Consider the following 12,500-nt stretch of genomic DNA (forward strand, 5'->3'; position numbering starts at 1 on the left):
CCTTAATTCGGTATGTACTTAGACATGCATGGCTTAATCTTTGAGACAAGCATATGACTACTGGCAGGATCAACCAGGGAGCTTAAAGAATTATTTCATTTTTCTTAAGCCAATTTTATTTAACATCAAATTGGGTCTTTCTACGTTCGACGGCGCCTTTACAATTTAACAACGACCGATCGACGTTAAGACTCACAATTCTCCTCCTCCTCCTTTTCTCTCTCTCTCTCTCTCTCTCTCTCGTTTCGATTTTATTACGAATCCTCCACAACCTCAATGCCGGAGATTCGAAGAAACGCATATCGACGTAGTAATGCCGAAGAATAATATTCTCTCCGGTTCAAAAAAGTTTTGAAAGCACGTACACACCGCTTTCACGCCGTTCGTCGAAACGTAAGAAGCGCGTAAACCGCACACGCTCGGAACGAATTAATCGATCCCCATTCGGTGTAAGCGCGTAACAAGCACGCTGGACGTTGTGTTCGTTTATTTCAGTTTTTCAGCTTAAACGTTCCCTTTTCTTTTATGATTATTTTTGTACAACTTTTTGTACACGAACCAATTTGCAGCTCTCCTCTTTTTGCCCGTTTCCTTTTCTGGTTCGTAATATTATTTATATTACGTGAAGTTATATTATAAGTCTTTGATATACAATATTTCGTTTAACGACACAACACCGAAATAGCGCGTATAGCGGATCACGCTGGACAATACGCTATGGCGCGTACAGCGGACATGCTGTTCGTCGAAACGAATCGAAACCGTGTCGATATAAACGTTTCGTTCCTCCACGGGGGTCTCTTTCTCTTATTTTGTATCGATAAAGCGCGTAAAAAAATGCAAATCCTTTCGTGCCAGAAAGATTTCTCGTTGAAAAGTTTTAGAAGCACGTAACACCGCTTTTCATTTCACGCTTTGCATCGAAACGGTATAAGCACGTAAACCACACACGCTCGCTCGTATTGAACCTCCACAATATCGGTGTTCTTTCGCCTTTTTTCATAAATACCATTTTTTGCAATGAACCAATATCAGCTTAAACGTTCCTTTTTTATTTGGTTCTTCTCTCTCCTCTCATGTGTTTCAGTCATATTAAAAATTGTTGTTCCTCCAAACTCTCTCTATTCTCTCTCCTTTCACTCTCTTTGGTATTTTATTTAAGACACACCGATAAAGGTTAGCGCGTACAGTGGCGTGCTGAACGTACCGTGATAGCGCGTACAACGGACATGCTGTTCGAAAAACGAACAAGAGGAAGCACGTACAAAGGTAGCTCGCGCTAGGCATATATCGATACGAAACCTCCGTTTTTAGTCTCTCTTTTCGTCGTGGATATCGAAGAAGCGCGTAAAAGAAAATCCCGCTAAAACTCTCTCCGTGCCGGAAAGTGTGTATCCGTTGAAATTTTGGAAGCACGTACACCCGCTTTCACGCTTTACATCGAAACGGTATAAGCACGTAAACCACACACGCTCCGTATTGAACCTCCACAATATCGGTGTTCTTTCCGCCTTTTTCATAAATACCATTTTTTTGTGATGAACCAATATCAGCTTAAACGTTCCCTTTTTTTATTTGGTTCTTCTCTCATGTGTTTTTCAGTCATATTAAATTTTTGTTCCTCCAAACTCTCTCTTCTATTCTCTCCTTTCAACTCTCTTTGGTATTTTATTTAAGACACACCGATAAAGGTTAGCGCGTACAAGTGGCGTGCTGAACGTACCGTGATAGCGCGTACAACGGACATGCTGTTCGAAAAAAACAAATCGGAGCAAGCACGTACACACAGAGAATTTTAGCTCGCGCTGGGCACATCGATTCTTACAAATCCACCCAAATTTTTATTTTCTCTCTCTCAAAATTTCGTGTCATAGTTACGATACACACCGTAATAATATTTTTTGTACGTATAAGCGAAAACTCGATGTAATATCGAGAAATCACCCGTACCGAAAACTCTTCACTTTGGAAGAAGTTTCCATTTCAGAAACCGTTTTTACGAGTCATAGTTACATATTATTTCGTTTCAATATCTCTGCGCTGTACGTATAGTGAAGCATTTATTTAATATTTTACTTCATCGTACCGAAAAACTCTCCGCGAAGAAGAAGTTTTCTCGCGCATCGAGAAAATATTTAGGCGTTCGAGACGCACAAAACATTAAGGGGACGTAATATCATTTCTGAATTTCGGAATAAATATTCCGTTTCAAAATTTTTTAGCCTCTCGACTGAAGGCGTTGTAACGAACAAGTTCGTTCAACACCACTATCTAATTCATTTTTAAAATAAATTTTATAAAACCTTTTTTGGCCCGTTTTAGAACGGTCGGTTTTATTCTATCCCTTTTTAATTTTTAGTAGCCTGTGCCGCTTGAGTCAGTACAACGTACACACCAAAGTGCATACGAGTCACCAGCCTCATGTTAAAGGTTCGTCGCATATGTGCCATTTGGTCTTAGACGCCGACACGCGACAATGCAGTGTGGAGAAAATCCTGCATCGATACCGAGAACACGAACAGTCGAGGCAACACGAAGTTACGCACGAGGAGCGGTGGACTAGTTCTCAACCGAGGTCATAGAATAGCCACGCGCCCGACTCTGTTCCGTCTGGTACGATCGGACCGAACGTCTCCTTATAGGTACCGAACGGCCGGCCGGATGGTCGGCGACGCCGGCCGTTACGCACGGGCGCTTACGATGCTAACGCGCGATCCGAACGTGCCAATTCGAAAGTGCGGTAAAACTTAGCGCGAAAAAATCGATTTTTCAAAAAGTTGTCAAACACGCTAAAAAGTATACGGACGATGTTTTAACAATTATTTTACGAAATTTAATGACAAAATTAATCGAAAAAAAATTTTTTTTCCTTTTCTCGCCAAAATAAATACCAAACGAATTTCTAACGTAATAAACGAGTAACAAATAACAGTATACGTCCAAATAACATACAAGAATCGAGAAAATATTTATATTTTTTCAAAAAATTGAGCAAAAATCTCTCCGCATAGTCGGTTCGGTGCCGAGTCCGAACGTACCAAAGTCCCTCCGGCATAGTCGGTTCGGTGAATCGACGACTGACAACCTATATAAAAAACGATTAAAACCTATAGAATAACGTATCACTAGAACATTTATACCATTTTGGCACGTTCGGATTCATAATTAACGAAATTATCGAAAATTTTTCATTGCGCATAGTCGGTTCGGTGAAAAGGTGACTGACAACCTATATTAAAAATGATTAAAACGTATAGAATAACGCACTACTAGAACATTTATACCATTTTGGCACGTTCGGATTCATAATTAACGAAATTATCCAAAATTTTTCGTTCCGCATAGTCGGTTCGGTGAAACGATGACTGACAACCTATATAAAAAACGATTAAAACCAATAGAATAACGTATTACTAGAACATTTATACAATTTTGGCACGTTCGGATTCATAAATAACAAAATTATTGAAAATTTTTCGTTCCGCATAGTCGGTTCGGTGGACCGTCTGATGCGAGACAATGTCCCACCGGCATAGTCGGTTCGGTGAATCGACGACTGACAACCTATATAAAAAACGATTAAAACCTATAGAATAACGTATCACTAGAACATTTATACCATTTTGGCACGTTCGGATTCATAATTAACGAAATTATCGAAAATTTTTCATTGCGCATTGTCGGTTCGATGAAAAGGTGACTGACAACCTATATTAAAAATGATTAAAACGTATAGAATAACGCACTACTAGAACATTTATACCATTTTGGCACGTTCGGATTCATAATTAACGAAATTATCCAAAATTTTTCGTTCCGCATAGTCGGTTCGGTGAAACGATGACTGACAACCTATATAAAAAACGATTAAAACCAATAGAATAACGTATTACTAGAACATTTATACAATTTTGGCACGTTCGGATTCATAAATAACAAAATTATTGAAAATTTTTCATTGCGCATAGTCGGTTCGGTGAAAAGGTGACTGACAACCTATATTAAAAATGATTAAAACGTATAGAATAACGCACTACTAGAACATTTATACCATTTTGGCACGTTCGGATTCATAATTAACGAAATTATCCAAAATTTTTCGTTCCGCATAGTCGGTTCGGTGAAACGATGACTGACAACCTATATAAAAAACGATTAAAACCAATAGAATAACGTATTACTAGAACATTTATACAATTTTGGCACGTTCGGATTCATAAATAACAAAATTATTGAAAATTTTTCGTTCCGCATAGTCGGTTCGGTGGACCGTCTGATGCGAGACAATGTCCCACCGGCATAGTCGGTTCGGTGAATCGACGACTGACAACCTATATAAAAAACGATTAAAACCTATAGAATAACGTATCACTAGAACATTTATACCATTTTGGCACGTTCGGATTCATAATTAACGAAATTATCGAAAATTTTTCATTGCGCATTGTCGGTTCGATGAAAAGGTGACTGACAACCTATATTAAAAATGATTAAAACGTATAGAATAACGCACTACTAGAACATTTATACCATTTTGGCACGTTCCTATTCATGATTAACGAAATTATCGAAAATTTTTCATTGCGCATAGTCGGTTCGGTGAAACGGTGACTGACAACCTATATTAAAAATGATTATAACGTATAGAATAACGTATCACTAGAACATTTATACAATTTTGGCACGTTCGGATTCATAAATAACAAAATTATTGAAAATTTTTCGTTCCGCATAGTCGGTTCGGTAGGCCGTCCGACCGGGACCAAGTCCTTCCGGCATAGTCGGTTCGGTGAAACGATGACTGACAACCTATATTAAAAACGATTAAAACCTATAGAATAACGTATTACTGGAACATTTCTACCACCTCGGCACGCTCGGATTCATAAATAACAAAATTATTGAGAATTATTCGTTCCGCATAGTCGGTTCGGTGAAACGATGACTGACAACCTATATTAAAAACGATTAAAACCTATAGAATAACGTATTACTGGAACATTTATACAATTTTTGCACGTTCGGATTCATAAATAACAAAATTATTGAAAATTATTCGTTCCGCATAGTCGGTTCGGTGAAACGATGACTGACAACCTATATTAAAAACGATTAAAACCTATAGAATAACGTATTACTGGAACATTTATACAATTTTTGCACGTTCGGATTCATAAATAACAAAATTATTGAAAATTATTCGTTCCGCATAGTCGGTTCGGTGAAACGATGACTGACAACCTATATTAAAAACGATTAAAACCTATAGAATAACGTATTACTGGAACATTTATACAATTTTTGCACGTTCGGATTCATAAATAACAAAATTATTGAAAATTATTCGTTCCGCATAGTCGGTTCGGTGAAACGATGACTGACAACCTATATTAAAAACGATTAAAACCTATAGAATAACGTATTACTGGAACATTTATACAATTTTTGCACGTTCGGATTCATAAATAACAAAATTATTGAAAATTATTCGTTCCGCATAGTCGGTTCGGTGAAACGATGACTGACAACCTATATTAAAAACGATTAAAACCTATAGAATAACGTATTACTGGAACATTTATACAATTTTTGCACGTTCGGATTCATAAATAACAAAATTATTGAAAATTATTCGTTCCGCATAGTCGGTTCGGTGGGCCGTCCGAGCACGACCAAGTCCGTCCGGCATAGTCGGTTCGGTGAAACGATGACTGACAACCTATACTAAGAACGATTAAAACCAATAGAATAACGTATTACTAGAACGTTTATACAACTTTGGCACGTTCGGATTCATAAATAACAAAATTATTGAGAATTATTCGTTCCGCATAGTCGGTTCGGTGAAACGATGATTGACAACCTGTATAAAAATTGTTCATAACCGATAAAGTAACGTATTTCTAGCACCGATATACCGTTTCGGCACTTTCGGATACATAATTAACGAAATTATCGAAAATTTTTCATTCCGCATAGTCGGTTCGGTGAAACGATGACTGACAACCTATAATAAAAACGATTAAAACCTATCGAATATCGTATGACTAGAAGATTTATACCGCTTTGACACGTTCGGATTAATAAATAACAAAATTATTGAAAATTATTCGTTCCGCACAGTCGGTTCGGTGGGCCGTCCGAGCACGACCAAGTCCGTCCGGCATAGTCGGTTCGGTGAAACGATGACTGACAACCTATACTAAGAACGATTAAAACCAATAGAATAACGTATTACTAGAACGTTTATACAACTTTGGCACGTTCGGATTCATAAATAACAAAATTATTGAGAATTATTCGTTCCGCATAGTCGGTTCGGTGAAACGATGATTGACAACCTGTATAAAAATTGTTCATAACCGATAAAGTAACGTATTTCTAGCACCGATATACCGTTTCGGCACTTTCGGATACATAATTAACGAAATTATCGAAAATTTTTCATTCCGCATAGTCGGTTCGGTGAAACGATGACTGACAACCTATAATAAAAACGATTAAAACCTATCGAATATCGTATGACTAGAAGATTTATACCGCTTTGACACGTTCGGATTAATAAATAACAAAATTATTGAAAATTATTCGTTCCGCATAGTCGGTTCGGTGGGCCGTCCGAGCACGACCAAGTCCGTCCGGCATAGTCGGTTCGGTGAAACGATGACTGACAACCTATACTAAGAACGATTAAAACCAATAGAATAACGTATTACTAGAACGTTTATACAACTTTGGCACGTTCGGATTCATAAATAACAAAATTATTGAGAATTATTCGTTCCGCATAGTCGGTTCGGTGAAACGATGATTGACAACCTGTATAAAAATTGTTCATAACCGATAAAGTAACGTATTTCTAGCACCGATATACCGTTTCGGCACTTTCGGATACATAATTAACGAAATTATCGAAAATTTTTCATTCCGCATAGTCGGTTCGGTGAAACGATGACTGACAACCTATAATAAAAACGATTAAAACCTATCGAATATCGTATGACTAGAAGATTTATACCGCTTTGACACGTTCGGATTAATAAATAACAAAATTATTGAAAATTTTTCGTTCCGCATAGTCGGTTCGGTGGGCCGTCCGAGCACGACCAAGTCCTTCCGGCATAGTCGGTTCGGTGAAACGATGACTGACAACATATATAAAAAACGATCAAAACCTATAGAATAACGTATTGCTAGAACATTTATACCACTTTGGCACGTTCGGATTCATTATTAACGTAATTATCGAAATTTTTTCATTCCGCATTGTCGGTTCGGTGAAACGATGATTGACAACCTATATAAAAATTGCTCAAAACCAATAAAGTAACGTATATCTAGCACCGCTATACCGTTTCGGCACGTTCGGATTCATAAATGTCGAAATTAACGGAGAAACATCGTTCCGCATAGTCGGTTCGGTGAACCGATGACTGACAACGCATATAAAAAACACTTAGAATCGATGCCGTAGCCGATTTCTATTGCCGCTAGAACGTTTTGGTACGTCCGAATTCAATATCGTAGAAATCATCCACGAAACTCTGTTCCGCATAGTCGGTTCGGTGGACCGTCCGAGTGCGACCAAGTCCCTCCGGCATAGTCGGTTCGGTGGATCGGCTACTGACAACCTATTGAATTATTGCTTAGAATAGATAAAGTAACGTATTTCTAGTGTCCCTATACCGTTTTGGCACGTTCGGATGCACTATTGTAGATATTATCGATAAAACTCCGTTCCGCTTAGTCGGTTCGGTGAACCGATGACCGACAACGCATAGAAAAATCACTCAGTATCGATACTGTAACAGATTTCTATTACCGCCATAACGTTTTTGTACGTTCGAATTCAAAATGGTAGAAATTATCGACGAAACTCCGTTCCGCTTAGTCGGTTCGGTACGGAGCGCAACCGCGACGATGTCCCCCCGGCATAGTCGGTTCGGTGGATCGGCTACTGACAACCTATTGAATTAATGCTCAGAATCGATGCAGTAACGTATTTCTAGCATTCCTATACCGTTTTGGCACGTTCGGATCCACTATTGTACATATTATCGACAAAACTCCGTTCCGCTTAGTCGGTTCGGTGAACCGATGACCGACAACGCATAGAAAAATCACTCAGTATCGATACTGTAACGGATTTCTATTACCGCCATAACGTTTTTGTACGTTCGAATTCAAAATGGTAGAAATTATCGACGAAACTCCGTTCCGCTTAGTCGGTTCGGTACGGAGCGCAACCGCGACTATGTCCCCCCGGCATAGTCGGTTCGGTGTATCGGCTACTGACAACCTATTGAATTAATGCTCAGAATCGATGCAGTAACGTATTTCTAGCATTCCTATACCGTTTTGGCACGTTCGGATCCACTATTGTAGATATTATCGATAAAATTCCGTTCCGCTTAGTCGGTTCGGTGAACCGATGACTGACAACGCATAGAAGAAACACTTAGAATCGATACTGTAACGGATTTCTATTTCCCCCCATAACGTTTTTGTACGTTCGAATTCAAAATGGTAGAAATTATCGACGAAACTCCGTTCCGCTTAGTCGGTTCGGTACGGAGCGCAACCGCGACTATGTCCCCCGGGCATAGTCGGTTCGGTGGATCGGCTACTGACAACCTATTGAATTAATGCTTAGAATAGATAAAGTAACGTATTTCTAGCATTCCTGTACCAGTTTGGCACGTTCGGGTGCGCAATTGTTCGAGTTATCGACGAAACTCCGTTCCGCATAGTCGGTTCGGTGCGTCGTTTACATTTTCTAAGTCCTGGCCGCGTATTGCTTTCTCATTTCCAAAGTCCTGGCCGCGTATTGCTTTCTCATTTCCATAGTCCTGGCCGCGTATTGCTTTCTCATTTCCAAAGTCCTGGCCGCGTATTGCTTTCTCATTTCCAAAGTCCTGGCCGCGTATTGCTTTCTCATTTCCAAAGTCCTGGCCGCGTATTGCTTTCTCATTTTCAATGTCCTGGCCGCGTATTGCTTTCCGTCTTTCTAACATCCGCCCGTGTAGTACTTAGCATTTTCGAAGTCTCAGCCGCGTTATGAGATTTATTTTTTTAAGTCCGCCGGCGCTCATGGCTTTATTTTTTTCTCTACGCGCGCGCGCGTGCCTTTCTATTTTTTTTCTAAGTCCAACGGCGTATTGCTTTCAAAAAATTTTCTTCGCGCTTCGCGCGAACGAGGAACAAAAAAAAAATTTTTTTTTCCTCTCCTCTCACTTACTTTCCTTGCCTTTCCCCCCCCTTCTTCACCCTTTTCTTCACACTTTCGCTCTCTATATAATATATATATTATTATGTCTAATAATATAATCAACTATTATTTATTATATTAATATTATAATATAATATAATTTATAAGTGTGATGTTAAAACCTCATTCACACTCTCAAACTTATAATTAATTTGATCTCTCCAACACTTTTATTAGGGGCCTTTCTCCTCAAATCGTAATGTTCCACTGTAACATCGTGGACATAGATACTGAGGATAGACCACGGAGAGATCATATATTTCTGACACTTCTTGTATTAGAAACTTTGCGTTTCGTTGCTTTCGCAGATGTTCGTCGTCCACATCTTGTTGTGCGAGTCGCATATCTCAACCTTCGTTCTTTAATTCTCACAAAGTTGTACGAAGTCGCGAAATAAACATGTATCTCGCATTCGTACGAGAGGTGTCTGGCCTTCCTCAGAACACCTCTCTCTTTATTAGTACGATCTAAGTATATATCTCGTGTGTCTCGTGCCGAAGTCCAGAAAAATTTCTATAAACTTTGCCTTTTTTCCATACGGCAGACACATTTTTGCTTAGGACACCTCTATTTTGCTTTGCAAAATTTTATATAACTTTATTTTGGGGACGTAATCTTAGCATGTATTATTCGATGTATTTTAACATCAGTTACTTCTCGTCATTCGCCACAGTTCTGCTTTTTACCACACTTTGGGTCCTTTTCAACCCGCGGTAACATTTGGCGGAGAGCGACGCTGCCCCATCGTCCGGCATGTTCGGACCGTCGTCTCCCATATAGATACCGAACGGCCGTCCAAATGGTCGGCGACGCCGGCTCTTACGCACTGAACCTTATAGTGAAAAAGTGCGATTTTTGCTCAACTTTTCAAAAGTCGATTTTTACTTTAAAAATTTTACGAACTTCCCAACTTACGTTGTCGTTCGTCATATTTCCATGCACCACCAATTGCCATTTCATATCATTTCTCATGGTACGAAAGTATCGAAGTAAAAATACTTAGTCTTTCGTACGAGAGAAATTTTGCCTTAGGACACCTTCACAGTTCGTGTAAAATTTCATTAATTTTACTTTGAACATAATTCTAGTTTATGTCAGATCGATGCATTTTAGCAACGATTATTCGTACTTGCCAAAGTTCCGCTTATACGTATATTGGGTCTGTTTGACCCGCGGTAACTTATGGCGGAGAACGACGCTGCCCCATCGTCCGGTATGTTCGGACCGTCGTCTCCCATATAGATACCGAACGGCCGTCCAAATGGTCGGCGACGCCGGCTCTTACGCACTGAACCTTATAGTGAAAAAGTGCGATTTTTACTCAACTTTTCAAAAGTCGATTTTTACTTTAAAAATTTTACGAACTTCCCAACTTACGTTGTCGTTCGTCATATTTCCATGCACCACCAATTGTCATTTCATATCATTTCTCATGGTACGAAAGTATCGAAGTAAAAATACTTAGTCTTTCGTACGAGAGAAATTTTGCCTTAGGACACCTTCAGTTCGTGTAAAATTTCATTAATTTTACTTTGAACATAATTCTAGTTTATGTCAGATCGATGCATTTTAGCAACGATTATTCGTACTTGCCAAAGTTCCGCTTATACGTATATTGGGTCTTTTTGACCCGCGGTAACTTTTGGCGGAGAACGACGCTGCCCCATCGTCCGGTATGTTCGGACCGTCGTCTCCCATATAGATACCGAACGGCCGTCCAAATGGTCGGCGACGCCGGCTCTTACGCACTGAACCTTATAGTGAAAAAGTGCGATTTTTGCTCAACTTTTCAAAAGTCGATTTTTACTTTAAAAATTTTACGAACTTCCCAACTTACGTTGTCGTTCGTCATATTTCCATGCACCACCAATTGCCATTTCATATCATTTCTCATGGTACGAAAGTATCGAAGTAAAAATACTTAGTCTTTCGTACGAGAGAAATTTTGCCTTAGGACACCTTCAGTTCGTGTAAAATTTCATTAATTTTACTTTGAACATAATTCTAGTTTATGTCAGATCGATGCATTTTAGCAACGATTATTCGTACTTGCCAAAGTTCCGCTTATACGTATATTGGGTCTTTTTGACCCGCGGTAACTTTTGGCGGAGAACGACGCTGCCCCATCGTCCGGTATGTTCGGACCGTCGTCTCCCATACAGGTACCGAACGGCCGGCCGGATGGTCGGCGACGCCGGCCGTTACGCACGGGCGCTTACGATGCTAACGCGCGATCCGAACGTGCCAATTCGAGAGTGCGGTAAAACTTAGCGTGAAAAAATCGATTTTCCAAAAAGTTGTAAAACACGTTTAAAATGATGATAAATGAATTCGTGTATAAAAAATTTTTTTTTTCGGTAGAAATTGAGAAAAAACCGCTCCGCATAGTCGGTTCGGTGAAACGATGACTGATAACCCATTAAAATAATGATCAGACCTGTTAGAGCATTGTATTCTTAGTACTCCTATATGGTTTTGGTACGTTCGGATTCATAAATGAGGAAGTTATTAATAATAAATCGTTCCGCATAGTCGGTTCGGTGAAACAATGACTGATAACCCATTAAAATAATGATCAGACCTGTTAGAGCATTGTATTCTTAATACTCCTATATGGTTTTGGCACGTTCGGATTCATAAATGAGGATGTTATTAATAATAAATCGTTCCGCATAGTCGGTTCAGCGGTGAGTTCGTGCACGACTAAGTCCCACCGGCATAGTCGGTTCGGTCAAACTATGACTGACAACCCATTCCAAAAACGATTGGACTCGTTAGAGCAGTGTATTCTTAGTACTCCTATATGGTTTTGGTACGTTCGGATTCATAAATGAGGAAGTTATTAATAATAAATCGTTCCGCATAGTCGGTTCAGCGGTGAGTTCGTGCACGACTAAGTCCCACCGGCATAGTCGGTTCGGTCAAACTATGACTGACAACCCATTCCAAAAACGATTGGACTCGTTAGAGCAGTGTACTCTTAGTACTCCTATATGGTTTTGGCACGTTCGGATTCATAAATGAGGATGTTATTAATAAGAAATCGCTCCGCATAGTCGGTTCGGTGAAACAATGACTGATAACCCATTAAAATAATGATCAGACCTGTTAGAGCATTGTATTCTTAATACTCCTATATGGTTTTGGCACGTTCGGATTCATAAATGAGGATGTTATTAATAATAAATCGTTCCGCATAGTCGGTTCAGCGGTGAGTTCGTGCACGACTAAG

General features: G+C 39.4%; 1 non-coding gene across 1 annotated transcript in view; it reads right to left on the minus strand.

Annotated features, from left to right (window-relative positions):
• Nucleotides 1-80, minus strand: part of LOC143266261 (small subunit ribosomal RNA) — a 1,933-nt gene extending 1,853 nt beyond the window's left edge. The window contains exon 1 of the ribosomal RNA XR_013041313.1: nucleotides 1-80. This exon is cut by the window's left edge and continues 1,853 nt beyond it. This is a non-coding gene — a ribosomal RNA (small subunit ribosomal RNA).
• Between the last annotated feature and the right edge of the window lie 12,420 nt (nucleotides 81-12,500).

Source organism: Megachile rotundata, unplaced genomic scaffold (assembly GCF_050947335.1).
Source record: "Megachile rotundata isolate GNS110a unplaced genomic scaffold, iyMegRotu1 scaffold0114, whole genome shotgun sequence".
Lineage (NCBI taxonomy): Eukaryota > Metazoa > Arthropoda > Insecta > Hymenoptera > Megachilidae > Megachile > Megachile rotundata.